The 18,949-nt window shown below is 41.3% G+C and overlaps 1 protein-coding gene across 1 annotated transcript in view; it reads right to left on the bottom strand.

Moving 5' to 3' along the window:
* cdkal1 (CDK5 regulatory subunit associated protein 1-like 1) overlaps positions 1–18,949 on the bottom strand; it is a 259,787-nt gene that overhangs the window by 191,302 nt on the left and 49,536 nt on the right. The gene's annotated exons all lie outside the window — the stretch shown is intronic.

Below are 18,949 nucleotides of genomic sequence, written 5' to 3'. Positions count from 1 at the left end.
CTGTCTACATGGAGACGGAATCAAGAGCGTTTTACAAAAAACTAAATTCTGCCTCAGAAAATTTCACTTGAAAACGTTGTCGTGTAAACGGGGCCTACGTAACTAAATGGTAATATAATGATGGCATAAAATTAAGCATTAAACAATCAAAAGCTTTTATAGATTCACAATGCTACTTTATCTACATTGCAATGCCGCACACTACAAATGTTCAAATGAGTGGCGTTGCAATTTCTCAGGCACACATATTAAATCGATCCAAGGGGCTTCCCATGAAATTAACAAGGGTGAAAGAAAAAGGCTTTTGGAGCATCGTTTCAGCAACATTTAAGTCAGAGGAAAAATGTGAAGTCGAGCTAAATTATTCATTGCGGCAGTATATTTGATTGGTTTGCTTTCAACAGTTTGATAAACACACTTTATAGTGTTGCCTAAACCTGACTACGAACAAGCGATTAATGGTGTTTGTTGAACTTTTCTTCAGTAATTTAACATTTCAAAGGATGACTATAAAACATTACTGGAAACTTAATCACAGATCTGCTGCTCAATCAATCTGAAGTGCATTTAAGTAGTCTAGGTCTCTTTCTCTGACTTGAGCTAATTTTGGTAACAAAACTTTAGAGCTCAGTTAATTCAATTCAACCCTGAACCAAGATTGACTCCCTCATTTCCCTTCCTCTTTCCCTCTCCCTCGCTCGCTTTCTCTTCCTCTCGCTCACAACGCAAATCCTAATGAGGTGCTAATGAGATTCACAGTCCCCTTCTGAATGAGATTAGAGTGAATTATGTATAAACCTTTGAAATCACTGCTTTAAAATTACAGCAGTGGGCCATGTAGCAACATGACAGCCTTGTGTTCTCATAAACTGACAATGCAGTGACAGCACCGGTTTGGTTTTACAGACATCACTTCACAGCAAAAACATTAACAAACACTTTATGATTTAGATTGTTAAAAGAATTATAATCAATCAATAAAGATAGGATGCATAGTCTAAGAATCAACTACACATGCCTTTTTATTTGAGGACGTTAACAAAAAAACTACAAATCCAGACATGGGGAGGAGAGCGAGGACCCCCGGGCAGGACACACTCTTGACAGCGTTGGACAAGTCAACACTGCCTTACATTCAGCGGCGCACTGCAATATCTCATACTCCCAAGACTGAACTGTGAACTTTGATGAGAAACGAGGGAGAGAAATGATATGGCAAGGGGTTGAAAAATGGAGGTGAGAGATGGAGAAACTACAGACACTGGAGTGACCTCGAGAACATGTGAAGGTGCAAAAGTGGGCAAAAGTTGGGAGAGAATGACAGACAGACAGTGGTAATGGTGTGACCTTGTGAGAGCTTGTCATCACCTGCTGGGAAAAAAATTACCTGCAGCACATAGCTCAAGTACACAACACATCACCACCTGAGAGCGGTCTCTTTACCCACCATCTTCTTCTCTACCCTTGCAGCTGCTCCCAAATGGCGAATATGTTACTTGCTTGAAATAACTAAACTCAATTAAAATGGAATAGAAATGACTCTGGTGGGTCCTCGGTTCCCATTAATTGGAAGCAAAATAACCTCACTCTCATTTACTCCTACGTTCCATCCATCTTTTCTCACTTCTTCCTTCCCTTCCTTTACTGTAATTTGTCTTCATCTCCTGTGCCCGATCTCTTTAGCTGCAAATTCAATTAAATGCACCTTATTGCTACAAATTTTGAGAACAGCGTTGCCAAGGTCGTCACTTTGGCATTAAACTGTTTCATACTAAAGACGCACCAACACTCAAGGTGCCAAACTTCACAGAATCATTTTGAAAAAACCAGCTACGTGAATGTGTGCTCATGGGTTTATGCGTGTCTGATTTCCCATTTTTAAATGGAAGTCGGTGGAAAGCACATTTCTATCCTTTGCTTGTGCCTCTGACTTTTCTACTCGGAAGAGATCAAAACCGAGAACCTTGAGCTTCCCAAACGTGTAGAAATGGTGGGACAAAAGTGGTTGGTTCAGCCTTGCTTCATTTCATAAATGATTGTGAAAGATGTTTTCCTGATGTACTTCATCATCGAAATGAGAGCTGAACAGATGCCGCCAGTTGGATGTTTGTCCGTATAAAGACTGTTGTCACGCTGTGTTGCAGTGCGACAGTTGCTGCGTTTGCATGGTCACATTTTCATTCTTTCCTATTATAGGAAAAATAAAGTAATTGGAATGTTGCGCTGGTTTATAGCACCGAGATGGAACCAGATTCCTTTCAGTGGATCAATCCCATGGTGCTTTTTACTGCGACGTTTGTGACATGCACACAGAATCCCACATTTGGCTTTACCCAGAATCCCGCCAGTATCAAAAATGGAATTAATTAGTGACTATGCTGGTAGAGCTTCTTTTAAAATAAATTAATTAATTAATTAAACTGCAAAATCAAAGAAAGTTTCTCTTGGCTGAAAGTATAAAACGGAAGAGATGAGCACAGGTCTCCTTTTTTTGCGTGATGTAGCACTGATTACTCTGCTACAGCTACTTTGCTCCCACCATCTTTCTCAAAACACCGGCGTGCGTACGCGGTCACGACATGACGTTAAGTGAACCAACGTCACAGACACAAGTAACCCGATGTTGCAGTTTACATGGGGTGTGATACGATCAAACAATTGGTAATTTCAGATGGTGCAAATAAAATCCGATTGAAGTGTTTATATGGTACAAATTTAAGAGAATTACTTTTGGTCCACAATAATAGTAGTGTTTCATTGAATTTGCAAAAAGAGAAACGTTATCAGCACTTTTCTTTTCTACCGAATTTTTCATTGGGTCAAAATACATTTTTAAAGTTCCTTCAATATTTTGGTCTCGTCTCGCAGGAGAGAATCCATTAGTGTGAACATTAGAAAGTTTCATGGAAAGTTCTGGCCACACCATTTCTCTTCAGCCTCCCCATTGAAAACAGGTCACACGAAATTGACTGTCACTCAGCCAGTACACCAGAAGAGACGGCGTAAGAGAGAGTAACTGCAGTTTCTTCCTTAGATTACCACCACAGAGTACCCATTTCAGTTCTCTGCTCACCTCCAGGATTCTCTGCAGCTTCCGTTACCCACATTAAGGCTGACAGTTATACAGCTATAAGACCCAGGACGATTTCCATTTTCCAGCAATCCCATATTCAACATTAGTCAAACTGGGCCTTTAGTCACTCAAGCTTTTTCCTTCAGCTTCATTGTAAAGGTCAGTTATATAACATTCCGCAGTTTCCACCAGTAGCAGCAAGCTGCAAGTTATTCGCCTCGAGATTTTCACCTTGACTCAATCCCTCCTTACGGTTTCATTTATTGGCTCTGCTTTGATGGCACTAAATCTCTTTTTCTACCTCTCTTCAGCAGCGCCGTGCTGTTTCTGTTACCATCACTAGGCTGCCAATTACCCCTTCAGCTATTATCTTCTCACTTCAATAACCTTACGCTGGCATTATGCAGCCAGGTACGCTATTCTCACCTCACTTTAGAAACACCCTGCTGTGTCCATTATCAAAAAAACGCGTCACCAGTTACTCATTCAGTCATGTCGCCTCCCATCAGAAAATTATACTTGTTCCTGCTACTGATACTGAATGTGCAGCCATACATTGCTTTTAGCTACCTCAGCTTGTTTCTATTTCTGGCACCAGGTTACCGGTATGAGACCCGGCAATAGACTATTTCTGCTCGTGTCAACAATCACCTCCTGTTTTAATTACTGGCACAGGGTGGTTTTTGATACTAGTGATACACAAATCTCCCTGACACAGCATTCTCAGGTTCCCTGGTCCCCTTATGTCTTCACTATCAACCACTTAACACCCATTATAGGCACTTAAAACAGAACACAATACTTAAACTTACCTCCCTTGAAACTTTAGAGTTCGTCTTTAAGGCTGAGGTACTTGTGATTAGAAACTAAGGTGTGAAAGTACTTCGATATTTTTCAGAGTAACTTTCTCAGACAGGGTTAAAGGGGGGGGGGGGGGGGGGGGGGAGAGAGAGAGAGAGAGAGAGAGAGAGAGAGAGAGAGAGAGAGAAGAAAAAAAAAAAAAACCATAATATGAAATATCACTTTCTCACTTTTTGTTTCTTTATTTAACTTCAAATACATCTCTTGATCTGTGCCAGATGGTTGAAAAATATATAATTAGAGTAATTTCACAATCCAATTTTCTCTCCAGATAAAATGGTGTCAAATGTCTGAAAACTCATCCTGCACTCGAGGGCTTGTTACTCATTCTGCCACCCAGAGAAGTGTTTTCTTCAATTTCTTCTACTCCATGACCACTGTGATGCATATTGCACCTGTGGCTGCAGCTCAGTAGGAGTTCAGTCGGTGGAGCGTGTTGCCTTCCAATTCCAAATGTCCTTGGGCAAGACACATAACCTCCAAGTCTCTCCCAATAGTGTGTGACCACCTTGCATGGCAGCCATCCCCACTGGTGTCTGAGAGCGTGCGTGATAATGGGTGAATATGACAGATCATGTAAAGTGTGTTGAGACTTCAGAGGTGATGAAGTGCGCTCTATAAGTAAAGTCCATTTATCATTTACTTTACATGATGTCTCTTCTGAACAAGCAGTTGTGCCAGCTACAGATTTACTTCCAGCTTGAAGGGTTGGATGTATTATACATTCAGTGTGCTTGGCAAGTGAAAAAGCCAATCAAATTCACAGCATGCCCACTTGTAATTTTTACTGCTGTTGACGGAAAGAGCGAGGCACGCAGAATCAAAGATACTTCTGACATCAGTTTCACAAGTGTTGTTTAAACCCTAAAGGTAAGGTTAAACATACTTTGACGGAAAAAAAACATCATATCCAGAAAGTTCTTTCTACTTACCCAGATGTAGCCTTTTGACAGTAAATATAGATCATACACATTATGAGTGAGTAACCACACTGAACAACTGGCAAAACTGACTTCAATTTCTGCCAACAGAACACCTGGCATGTCTCGCAGGAGTGCCCAGTCGCTATAATCTTGAGTAATTTGCCCTGAGCTGTCAATAAAAAAGAGACAGGGAAAAGTGCTTAGAATTTGGCTGAAATCTGCAGACGCATGAGTCAGTAGAATAGAAGATACATAAAGAAAAGTGAAAGGGAGTCACTTTGTAAATCTTCCAGGCCTGGCGCAGCGTTTGGGTAGAGAGCGATGTGACGTGAGAGCATTGGAGAACAACCAGGGCAAATGCTGCATTTGTAGTTACAGGGATATAAACAAAGCTGCCCGTCAGGTAAAGCGACGCATTTCTTAAGGCCATTGGAGAAGGGCTCATGAACTATCAACTATTGACATCAGCGTCTCAACAATGAAAGCGGAATACTGTCATTGCATTATGGGTGTCCGTTTACACAACAGCGGTGCACAGAGCCGCTGAAAACGAAACTTTTTGAAAACGGCTCCCAGGATGGAATTTTTTGCTCCGCCTTCGTTTCCTCTGTAAAAGGCAGGGAAAATGTAACGTTTCTGAAATGCTGCAACTGTGCACCACGGCCATAGTAACCAGTTCTTCTGCACATGCGCGAGTACATGGAAAATAACAATGGTTGCCTCCAGAGTGGCATGACTCCATATTCTCCTGGGACTCGATAGTTTTATAGTTGACAGTCACCTGTGATAACAAAACCAACTTCATTGCCTGTCCATACGAATGTTGGTGGAGTCGCCACTGTTAATACTTATAACTTATAGCTTAACCAACTGCGCAAAGTGGCCTGGCATGCTAACTACATAGTTTTCAACTTTTCTGCCATTTCTGTGTAAACAAACATTGTTTTCAAAAGGTTGCCTTTTAAATGCAAATATTTTCTGGGAAAAAACTGCATAAGTTATGGGTTTTCACCTGTAACACTGTCATGTCAGCGGGGCCTTATTATGAATAACTTGGTGAATAGTTGCTTCCTTTTTATGCAAAATATTCTATGTATTTGTATTTTTATATCTCTTGGCCAAACACACAAGTGCAGTCGAGAGTTGATCATCTGGATGAGACTGTTTTTAGATTGAAAAGTAAACTAACAGAAATGAGTGTGACTACAGCGCGGCAGGAATGTCTGTGTTCATCTTCATTTCACTCCTGTCACAATAGTGGCAATAAGCATCCTGGGAGGGTGGGATCTGGCCGACTATGTGCCTGAGGCGGAAAACACTCACACAGCTGGGGAGTTATCATGGGAAATCATTTCATACTAAGCATAGCTCTTTTGTTATTGATCACTACCGCCCACCAATTTCAGCTTATATTTCCACACACCTGAAACTTCAAGAGACAACGTGAACAACATTTGAAATCACAAGTTTCAGAGACATTTTACTTACTGCAGCTCGCCGACATGTGGAAAGATGAAAGAAGGTATGTGATGGTAAAATTAACAGCATGTAAAAAAACAAAAAAAAAAACACACCCACAGCAAAAAATAGCAAATGCAGTAAATCACCTAAAGATGCACAACCGAACCAAAGTACAAAACCCAATACAAGCACTCCAATATAACTTGAAACATCAATGATGACATATAGACTATGCACTAAGTCTCTCTGATCAATGATTCCCTGGATGACGCACACACATACACACACACACACACATACCAAGGAGTATATAGCATGTGCCCCTACCCTCCACCCCCCGACACGGCCAGGTGATTCATCACCAGCTGCACCGAGCATGACCTCCAGAACCCTTTAAGAGACCTCTGACCTCTTCAACATGACCTTCTCCAAGGGTCGTTGCGGATTTATCAAACAACATAATGAGCATTACAACCACCATCACTCACTAATGTTAGCTCCCTCACAGGAAAACCACTAATATACAGGACCAAATAAAAATAACAACACCCTGTCAGCCTCCTGCTGAGACCTCCCATCTCAACATATTTCACCATTTCCTTATTACAGCTGACAGCTGACATTGTCTCTCTGCCTTGTGTCCCTGCGTCATCTTTCTCGCTTACCTTTATATTTAACTACCCATTGTTGTATTTGTTGCAAACAGACAAACAGTTTATCATTGCTGGTAGTAAACTGGCAGTGTGATGTAGATGCCCCTTGGTATCCAGTGTTAATGCTGGCTGGTAAAATTGCTCGTACGACAGAAATCTTTACAGCTTCATATCAATGCCACAATCAAGACATTAACACGGCAATGCTGACATTTGTTTTAATTAAGAGTCTCAAAGTTATGCATGAGAAACTGATGTCATTGTTGCATAAATGGCCTATTTGCTTTGTTGGTGCTGTGATTTGTGCTTCCAGTGATGTCATTTATTGGAAACAACTGCACATCATAAATGTACTTTATTCATCCCACAGGGACACATCTGTATGCTACAGCAACTTTAAAAGTTATACTAATTAAGAAAAAGACACCACTAGTTGTGACGTATAAACCCCGAGTGGTGATATTTCAAATGAACAAAAGTGGCCTCAACACAGTGTGCACCATATACAGGAAGATGTTCAGAAATCTTGGCAGAAAAGTGCAATTATTATATTGCTCGCACATATGAAAACTCTTCAAGCGGCGTCTATGAGGTCTCGATTCCCTACAGTCACTAACGAGTAAATCACAGCACTTTTACTGTATGCATGTTTCCAGTTTTACACATACCACAGACGCAAGAGAAATTTATGCACAAAAAAAGTAATGCATAAATGACAAAATCTGGAATCATTATTTAAGTATCCAACAGTTTCGCTCTTTTGAAATGTAAAGCCTCCTCCATCCTTTCCCTGATATGATATCCCGAGTGTCAGTGACATCTATGTGTCTTAATAAGACATCAATGTTTCCTAAGACGTGCACGGATCACATGACGAGTCCATCAAACCCCCTGCAGAGGGACTTAGCGCCTCTTGGCTCAATGAAAGCTCAGACAACGTGGCGACGGATTCGCCGGGAGAAAAGAAAACAGTTAACATAAAACACTGCTAATCCTGTCATATCGTATCGTCTCGGATTTAGAGAGCGAGAGAGCGAGAGAGAGGAAAAAGAAAAAGAAGCGATCACATTGAGGAATTCAACAAGACTGAAGACACTGAAGACTGAAGGGGGGGGAATTATCAAAAAATAGGGACACACTCAAGTCAATTAGCGTCAACTCGTCCCATTTCCAGATTCATCCTCTCACCAATATTTAAAAAAACATATGGGCCTGATATTTAATTTTAATCTGATTGTCTAGAATGTGAAATGAGGTTTCCGCCACTCTAAAGTGACTGAAGCATTTATGAAACCAGGTTGACCCAACTTCTCTGGCCCATATTTTTAATTCCTACAGAAGCTGAAATGGTCAACACGATCACCAAGTCCCTCAATATGGATAAGAGACCCTTTAAAGCTCTGCAGCCAAAATAACGGAATCCCTTGACAAAATGCAGAATCCAACGAAAGGAGCCCAGTTGCTTGCAATGCGCCGGGGTGAAAGGTCCTATTTTATCCGCAATCCTATATTAACTTGGCCTCTTACGGCTTAAAGCCACAATCGGGGATCAGCGAAAAGGCACGAGCACAGTGGGGTGCCTTAAGAGCCCAGCCGTCTGAACAGATGAAAGACGGGAGTTGTTTGTGGTTGCCGTTAAGGAAGACCTTGTAAGGACAGCAGCAATGTGACAGGCTGTGATTATGCAGCCATTTATTTAAGGGCTCAGTCATGCACACACATTTCCCTGCAGCTACACACAAAATATTCACAGCAGTGACGAATATCTGTTTTGTAGCAGACTTAAGCTGTTACAAATGCTGGAAATAATATTTTTTTTAAAAAAGTCCCATTCATCAGAATGTAAACTCATTTCAAGCACACAGTTGTACTGGAACTACAAATAAAGAACACACAAAACAACCGAGTCCAGACTGAAGCCGTGTTTAACAAGATCTGGTTGGATGGTAAGAAGGTTGTTGGCTCAGGCCTCAGTGGCGTACTGTGAGCTGCCCTGCATTTTGGCCACATTCAAGCCGAGGCACGCACACACACACACACATACCGGGACCCCATGTTGAGTTAAGCCTGGAACTCAAGGCGACTTTGTTGAGTAGACGTGACAGCTTTGTGGCGAGTACGGTTCAAAAACATACACAAAAATACCCACGCTACCTCAGGTACTCTATATATCCAAATGTAGACCATTTCTGAACGCATGGTCACTGAAGTCTTGGTTCTTCATGGCATATTCAAAAAGTGTGGAGTCAAGCAGAAAGTTAGGCTTCACTAATAGTGAGTCTGAGCAACATGTTTTATTTTTTAATTTTTTTGTCATTTGCAGTTGACACAGTCCCATAAAAGCAAAGTGTTCTGGTTTCTTCATCTTAAGCACAATCACTAACAGCAAAGAGCCTAAATTTAACCTTGTTATAAACAAGATGGTTCATGTAACAGCAAAACATTTCATCATTGTTATTCACTGTAGTTTTCCTATTTAAAAGAAATTCATAAAGCAGCATTGTGTGAAATTGCACTGGTCTCCCCAAAGAAATGGCTTGTTCAGGCAGAACAAGGATTTCTTCATAATGCTGCTGTTATATGCACTGCCCATATTAATGTTTTGCTCCCATATGGGTGAAATGACAGGAGACCAACCTGTGACTTGACATTTAAGCTGCAGAGACGATTCATTGGCAGTGGGAATGAGACGACGTCACACCTGGTCTTTAAAAGCCGACAGAAGCCGATAACGGCCAAGTCTGTTAGGAATAGAGACTTAATATTATTAGCCTTTCATCACATTACAGTCATCCCCTCTGATGCCCGAGTTGCCTATCGCCTTTTGTGATAAACAAGATTATAAATGACGAGGCCGTTACTTCACTTTCAGCACTAACTGCATCAAATTGGGTCTGACTGTTGAATGTCGGCGAACGTCTCAGGTTAAGCCGAGATAAAAGTACTAAAATCTAGTCTGATGACAGCAGGTAAATCATTTTAAGAGGATAAGCCTGTGCAGGCCAGCAAGATGGATAATGCTCAATAATTGCTTAAAGTCCAGTTAACAGGTTCATGTTAATGTGAATTAAAGCAATGCAAGAACCTTCTCTGGTGAAGTAGGTCTAACGGGGCAGAGGGGCTGAAGGGGCTGAAGGGGCAAGAGAAGAAGTGGAGGGTGAATTTAATTGTTGCCATGTTGTTAATCCATTGGGTGGATGGTTTGGCTGGAATACACTAATACTACAAAAGCTCAGTGGGCTATAGGGCTAGTGAAATGAGTTTCAGGAGTTGAATATAATTCAAAAATATATAATCCAGTCAAATGTAAAAGTTACTATTTGAATTATTTTTAATCTATTGTGTAAACGTGTTCGATCGTCACCAACAGCCACATGACGAGCCCTGGTAAATTTTTCAGATTAGTAAAAAAAGAATAGCAGACTAATGCGAGAACACCTAGATTAAAATCACTGCATCTGAACAATAAAGGAGTGCAACCAAATAATATGCGAGGTCCAGGTCAAATGCTGCGCAATAATAATATAATTTAAAAAGTAAAAAAACACCTGCTAATAATACTCCCCGACTAAGCTTGCATCTTTTTTTTGCCCCGTCCTAAATGTCACAAAGCTTCTCTGCAGCCTGAAACAGTGACACAGTTTATGTACGATTTTATGCAATGGCATGAGATCGTTTAACATTTCACAGGGAGCGACTGACCAGCCCTCATATTTTTATACTTCACTGACAGAGGCTGGCAGGAAAGACCTCCGTATCAATTATTAAAGATATTCATTAAAGTTGACATTTGACAAGTTGCTTAATTTTGTGCCAGATCGTATTATCTGCCAAATATTGTTGCCGCCTTTTAGTAATTCAACAAAATCATTGGTTTCCCCTTTGATTGTATGTCCTCGAGTGGACTGAATTGGCAAAAACTACTCGATCGTGACATTTATTTTAATCAATGAAGGGCTATATTCCATTGAAATTGCTAAAGAAAATTGATATAATTTGGATATAAGACAATAACAAAGGACATTTGAATAAGAACATATGAGAAGAGTGACAGCACTAGTGGGTTATGGCCACATTCAACTTGTCATTCAGTCTCTCCTCTGCCAATCAACAATACACGCCAAATAATGCCAAAAAGGATTTATGGGAAAAACTAAGGAGTGAGCACCAGATGGTAAGCCCATTATAAAAGGCCATCTTTAATTACAGCCTGATTTTGTGGATGAGGACCTTATTTTGAGAGAGAGAGAGAGAGAGAGAGAGAGAGAGAATCATACCTTTTATTGTAACTATGAAAAGTGACACCCTTTCAAGATTTGATTACCGCCATCGTACATGACATTAGGGCCTTTTCACCTCATATAAAGAAGAGTGTGATGGAAATGTGTTGAAACAAGGTTGTGTCCAGGTTGTCACACAGCCTTTGGCACAGCGAGGCCGGCATGGGATGCCCAGATTCAGCCAGATTCTTTGTCCATGCCCTCTCTCCTCATCTGTCTGCCTCTCCCTGTCCATGACTATTTTTGTGTCTGTGCGCACCCGAAAATGTAGGCTAATGCCCTGTAGGACTGACAGATTAAATGCCAATCCCTGAGTTGTACCAAAACCAGCCCCGGGCATGTACAAGTGTGTGTGTGTGAGTGCGTGTGTGTGTGTGTGTGTGTGCATGTTTGTGTCCAGTTGGTTGCAAATCCATGCCTGTGTGTTTGCTGTACTGTGTGAAAGCAGACATAAAATAACTGCCCTTAGTAAACAACTCTAAAGGTCAGTGCAGATTTCGAATTGTTTATACCTCGTTGTCATGTCCTGATGAAAAGGAAACATTCCTGGCCTTAATGTCACTCACTTCCATGTATCAGTTCATTTAAAGCAACACGCAGAAAGTGCCTGTGAGGCAGGGTCAGACATTATAAACACTCTGAAGAGGAAACGCTTTCCCCTGACCACACAGCCATGTCGGGATTTTGATTGATATTTATGAATACACAGTTACGTGGGTGAGTGGCATTCGCGTGTTTTTGAGGGTCACTTTCCGACCCATTATTAATGCATTCGGGTCAGGGTTTGTCATTTGAGAGATTTGTCATCTGACAGATTGCAGCTTCAACCCTCAAAACACAGACGTTTGGAAAATGCCGTCAGTGCGCTCAAAGTCTAAAAATCGGGGCTTTGACATGTAAATTCAGTTTCTGGGTGGATTAATAATTAGATTTGCCAAACATGACCTTTTCCCTGCAGTAAATATGTGGTCAAAAATCAATGACATAAAATCGCTTGCCAGGCGTCAGTGGATATCTTACTAATCAACAGATGTAGCCATGGGCTGAAATGCATATTAACCACCTGCTATTAATTGAGGACCTGGACTCTGGACATGTGAGCTCAGGGTTCATCAAAAAGTTAAACAACAACGGCTGAAAACTTTTCCAACGCAAGCACGTCTGACACAGTTGGTCGAAAAAAAAAATCTTTTTCTTTAATTAATAAAATGCATTTCTCACTTTCCATCTGTCCAGGTCAAGGGGGGCTGGAGCCATGGCCACCTGACTGTGGATGAAGACAGGTTACACACTGGACAGGACAGGACACCAGTCCTTCACAGGACAAATCCAGAGACACACTTCATCACATCCATGATCACGTTCACATCATGGACTTTTTTAGGATCACCAATTAGCCTCAAACAGATGTTTATAGGAGAAGGTTTGTTTAAGGATGCCTGGAGAAACTCCAATGTACACACAGGGAGAACAGGATCCACACAGAAAGGTCCAGCTGCGGTCAAATTCTTGCGTTTATTTATTTTCTCTTTTACGGCCCTTGATTGTGTTATTTAGTTGGTACAGAGCACTTGGCTCCCTGTGGTTCTTTTGAAGCACTTTGGAAATAAAGATGGAGTGGCTCAGCGAGGTTAAAGTGTGAATACATTGTAATTTCTAAGCAACCATTGGAAACAAGGGGTTGTATTCAGTTGTAGTGGCGAGTTCTTTTGTCTCGGAAAACATACTTTGGGTTATGACAAGCATCTTTCTGTTGAGTTTGCATGTTCATGTTTTTTTTTTCTCCAGGGGGTTCCTCCTATAATCTAAACATATATATACTATTTGTTGACTTGAAATTGATTGCAGGTTTTGGATTTACCCTGCACTGTCGAGGGTGTGTCCATCCTTCGGGCCCATTGTTTACCTTGCATGTGTTCCAAGATCCACAACCCAGAGTTGGGTGAATCAGGTATGGAAAGTAAATAGTTGCAGAAAAGAAACAACCCTGCTAGTCTAAACACTAAAACACCATAATAGCTACAAATCACGATTTTATATTCTCTTACTTCAGTTTTATATTGGGACATACTATGAAGACCTCTGCCACTGTTGTAAATCAGCTCAATTTAGTTCTGATTTCAGCGTTTGGCAGCATATGGTCCCCAATCAATGGTACTAAATTTGTAAAGAAAGTTCTGCCAAAACAACACTGAGGTAGTCTGCCCTGCAGCCAGAGGCAGTGATACATATTCACCACCCTGCCTACACATCTGTTATAAATACACAGTATAAGCACACTGCATACACTTTGGACTTCCTCCAAGAGTTCATTCTGTGTGTTGTGAGTCCCTTTTCAATTAACATTAATGATTTTTTTTTTTCTTTCTTACGGTTGGGTTCATGAATATTAAAATTTTATTGAAATGAATGTAAATATAATGTGGGAATTGGTGTGTTTTGAAAACAGGGGTACAGAACCCTGAGTCTGGTTTTAATTCCTTAAGCATACATTCCCTTGATCATACAAATTAGTGGAAACAGCCATGTGGAAAACTCCAACTCGCACACACAAATGCAGAGCAGTTTAATCACATGCTGTTGAGCAACTGTTTCTTTAATGCATTCTGTATTCATTGATTTGAGAGGTCTCTGACATTGAATTACACTATAGATTTTGGCATTTTGGACGCACACACATGCATACTCAAATATACACACTAATTAACTTGTTAGCATTCAGAAGCTGCCATATTAGCAGTTTGGGCTACAGAGGGTTTTGATTCAGGAGTAAACAGAAGGGATGAGGATGCTTTGACAGTTTTAAAAAATACCAGAAAGTCTTCCATCTTACCTGCATTGTGACCAATATAATATAGTAAAATACTAGAGGCAAATACTCTCGAGAAGCATGAAATAACGATTTAAATATGCAATAAATAACCAAATAGAACACCTGCCTGTGCTATTCTCCTCAAATTCACAGTTTACATGAAGACAAAAATACTTCAGCCTCTCCTGTTCATCTATAAGCAACACATACAAATGTCCTGGCAGCCAACAGCTTCAGGATTTACAGAGAGCTGCGTGTTCACATAATGAAAAACAGCATTCGCATATGCACAAACACATCCACACACAAAGTGCAGTCTCAAAAGAAGCTTCATGCATATCTGATAATGTTCCCTCATAGGGAAATGCTTAACACTGTACGTGTGCACACACACACACACACGCACACACATACCACTTACTACAAGCTGCCTGGGCATCCATCCACTGGACAACCCTCATGCATATATGCACAAATTCGACTCCTTATCCCACACACTTGGCACGGATGCCAGCGTAGCCCCAGCTCTCCAGAGGTAATAAGCCGCCTTTTCACAGCACCGCTCCAAACTGTGATAGAGGACTGCCGAGAACCCCTGTGCTTCCATTCAAAGCCCCCTCAACTCATTTACCATCACACTGACTGCTACTTATGTGACCATGCATATGTGCAGGTCTGTTGTGCCACATGTTGTCGTCGCGGGGGACGTTTTTCCACCTAAAACGTGTCATTGGATCACACCCCTGTCGACTGTTTGCTGAAAGATGAGAATAAAACTAGAAGATTTTTTTCCCATCTCTTGTTATTTCGAAAATATGTATGAAATATCTATCTGGCTCATTGTTGGGGGGGGAATGATAACTCCATTTATCAGAGTGCATCAGACTCAGTTTGCAGAGAACGCTGCACTGTGGGCTAGTGTAGCCTTCAACTACACCCCAAAATGAGTAATGGGCTCTCTTTTCTGGTTCATTATAATTTTTCTTATTCAATTGTGTTCATGGCATGTATTCCAGTTATAATCCCAAAATAAAAAAAAACAATCTGTACTTCAACAAGTAAAAAATTTAGGAAGAAATTCTGCATGTCAGGCTAAATTTAGACTGATGAAGACAGTTGGATAAGAGACAAAACATCACTCAAGCCATATCACCAAGTCCAGTTGATCTGATTCAGTTTGTATTGAAAAGCCAAAATGCAGTACTTCTCTAGAGAGATTTATTTGATGAGGTCAGCGTAACCCAAAGACAACCACAAAATAATTATTAAAAGGATGATGGTCTGTTTGACTGATCCTTTTTTTTGCAGGTGTCTCACAGCAAGTCACCTGCTGCAAACCAGATTGGAACCTGGGCCACTCAAGCGCAAGGTTAAGACTTCACCTGAGATTTAGAATTGAGTTACCAATTATCAGTTACCAATCCCAACAAATTTCCTGATTTGATACTTACAATTTTTATATTGATATGCAAAACCAGACATGACATGAACTTCATCTTTGTTTGTTCCTGGATTGTGGCAGAATGAATCCAGAGCGCGGTGAGGCTCAGCAGGGACATGGGGAAACGTCTGAGCTCCAGATGGTTGCCGATGATCTGGTATGTTGTCACATTGTGAAACAGATTCAGTGATGCAGTGTCTGAAAATACAACGTGGAGATGGCAGGGCATACCGTGGCTACTAAAGTACTGACGGACTCACTAAAGAAATTGAACTCTCAGAAAACCATTAAACTCTTGCACATTTCATAGTAAAGGCATTATCATACATATATATACACTTTGAATGTAATCTGAATCACTTTGCACTCCACGGGAATCTAGAAGTTATCATTTTGTGTCCCAGCACTGTGTGCTTAGGCCCGACATCTTCCACTGACTTCCTGAAACCTTTCCCTTCAACTAAGTTAAGAGGTAGCCTGTCTTGTAAGGTCAGTGTTGCCATGAGCTGCGTCACCTCCTCAGACAGGGCAGATCACAGTGGCTCCAGGTAAATAATGTCAATTCAACATCTGCCTGACGGCTCTGTAGCTCTGACTAGTGCCAATCTGCTTAATGACAGTTGAGGAGAAGGCGCAACAAATATTTCTGGTGCCCACTGGCAGGGAGGAAAACCTTTAATCATTTACTGGTTGAAGCGGCGGCCCAGATTCTAAGACCTGAATGGTGGTTTGGCCAGCCTGTTTCACCCAGCGTTTTGAGCTGTAACAAATCATAACAGCATGGCGACTGACATCGTGCTTTACTCAAATGTGAATTGAGAATCGCAAGCTGAGCTTCACAGCGCGGCACAGCTTCTTTGTCATCTACATTAAATGGCCTCAAATTTCTCAAATCAAAGAGTCGGCGGGTGGGAGGTGCAGAAAAGTGGCGTTTGGGGTTTTGTTTGAAGTGTCGCTATTTATAAGCAATGTACGAGATTTGGATTCGAGGTGCAGATTTGGAAACTACTAACGGAATCCAGACATTTTCATGGCCCCAGACTTGATGCCACAGCTGGTGCTGGATTGTGGTACCAGGAGGTGCAGGCATAACGGCCAGCGTGTGACTGAGCGCGAGGCAGCGCGTGTGCCTGCACCCCCGCCTCCCCCCACCACCACCACCATCACCCCCCCGCCAATCTTATGAAGGAAAGCCAAAGAAAAACGAAACCATGGAGGAAAGAAAAGGAATGACAAGTGGGCATTTGGATTCGCTGTGAACCCACACTCCCGTCATTTAGAGTCTCCATCATGCAAGTGATGAAAGGAAGAAAAACTTTTTTATTACCCGTATACGTGTGTGTGTGTGTGTGTGTGTGTGTGTGTGTGTGTGTGTGTGTGTGTGTGTGTGTGTGTGTGTGTGTGTGTGTGTGTGTGTGTGTGTGTGTGTGTGTGTGTGTGTGTGTGTGTGTGTGTGTGTGTGTGTGTGTGTGTGTGTGTGTGTGTGTGTGTGTGTGTGTGTCCCTCCCAGTGAATAGAGCATTAATTGCATTAGCATTACAGCTGGGTGATTTCCAATCGAAGAAAACTCTAGCACCAACAACCGAGACATTTTCAAAGTCCTGAAGTGTGTTATTATTTTGTGCATTTCAACTGACAAATTCTTTGCATAAAAACGGTCCAGACGGAGAGAGTGAAAGGAAAATGCGAGCATCAGGAGACAGCTGAGGGGGGAAAAAAAGACAGGAAGATTGCACTGATCAAGTTGACCGTGTGAAACTGTTCACCCTTGTCTCATTGTCTTATAGTAAGTTTTATTCTGATTTTTCAGACAGCCAAATGCAAAAAGGCGAGACATGATGAATTGCAGCAGTTTCCTTTCCTCTAAATGCAAATGAAACTCACCTAAAACTCCACTTTTATTTAAAAAAAAAAAAAAAAAGCCTACATTTGATATATTCAAACACTTGTAAGGATGGTTGCAGCAGTGAGGGCAATTATGTAGTAAAAAGTCTGAGGATAAAATCTCTTCAGAGCGGGATCATGGCACTTTATCGAGCTTTCAAGAACCTCAGCAATGCAGGATTACCTCCAAAGTCGCAGTAAATAATATAATATCCTGTGATCTATACTTTCCGTGCTCTATATCAATTTTACAGCGGGCTATGTGTAATACTACGGATTATGAGCATCCACATTTGCTGTTGAACAGCAACGTAATTGTGGGTAAAGCATGCAATTAAAAGGGGCTGTGCTTGTTCTCTTGATTAATAAAAGCTTGATGTTGGTGTGAACCTATCCCCAAAAAAAACAAAAAAAAACTATTAGACTGCCATCTCCTTTCCACTATGAAAAGAAATAATGCACTTAGAACCTGTTACATTGTTATAAGGGTCTTTATAAACAACACAAATAAACTGAGCGTAACAGCTCATCCGTTTAAAGCGAAGGTAGGCGGGTTACTGTCTCCTAACAATTCAAAGCTGTTTGTCTTTTTTTAGACTTAGATACATAATGAAGATACTACAGCAAAGTGCTTAAATGATGCAGGTATTCTCAGCTCCACTGACACACAGAAGCATCTAGTTTGCCGGAGTAACTGGCAATATTATCCAATGTGCCTGCCCGCACATCTTCGTAACCCCAACACACCCGTGGGTGCAGTTGTTGTTGGATAAAAAAAAAACAAGGCAAGTGTGTGGATTGTGGCGATATCTGCATTGCAATTCGCGGAGATTAAGGCCTATATACACATATATAAGTACACGTACCAAACACCTGTACAATTCATAGTCATTTATTCTGTGAGCATGGACATAATTAAAGTTAAATAATAAAATTAGCAACGCTCTGCACTGGCACTTTAGAAAATGTCACAAGGTGCGTTAACACGCGTCTCCACTAGAAGCCTCTAAAGACGGGCTCAAGTGCACCGTCTTAACGTTAGACGACTCCGACTGATGTCTAACGAGGAAAATCAAGCCCCCTTTTCATCCTCACGCTGTCGGGAGAAAACCACATCAACTAATAGACAAAACAGTCAGTGTGAGGAATAATTTTCTTTTTATCGATGGCGTGTCATTCCTACCCACAGTGTGGAAAGATCTGCAATTCTCAGCTGAAGCGAACCCAAAAGCTCTCTTCAGTAGCACAATCCTGATTTTGCTCTCTAAATCACCGAGTGGTTCAAAAGCATACGCCCGCCAGGTGTGTGTGCCACTGATGGGGGGAAATTAATCAAAATGCAAAACAGTTTCTGGCTTAATTTCTCTGTGTTTATGCAAATATGCGCGTTTCTCCCTCCCTCTTTCCCTCTCGCTGTGTGTGCGTGTGCTTACTGTCGGGGACCGGTGGAACAGTGAGTAGGTGGAAGCTGACACAGGGCAACAAGCTGAAAAGATGTAACACGCACATGCACACATTTCTGCATGAGAAAATGTGTTGAGCACAAAAAAAAAAAAGCACC

This window comes from Lipophrys pholis (genome assembly GCF_963383615.2).
Source record: "Lipophrys pholis genome assembly, chromosome: 9".
NCBI lineage: Eukaryota > Metazoa > Chordata > Actinopteri > Blenniiformes > Blenniidae > Lipophrys > Lipophrys pholis.
The sequence above is the reverse complement of the archived record's forward strand: the minus strand, read 5'-3'. Positions and strand labels throughout refer to the sequence as shown.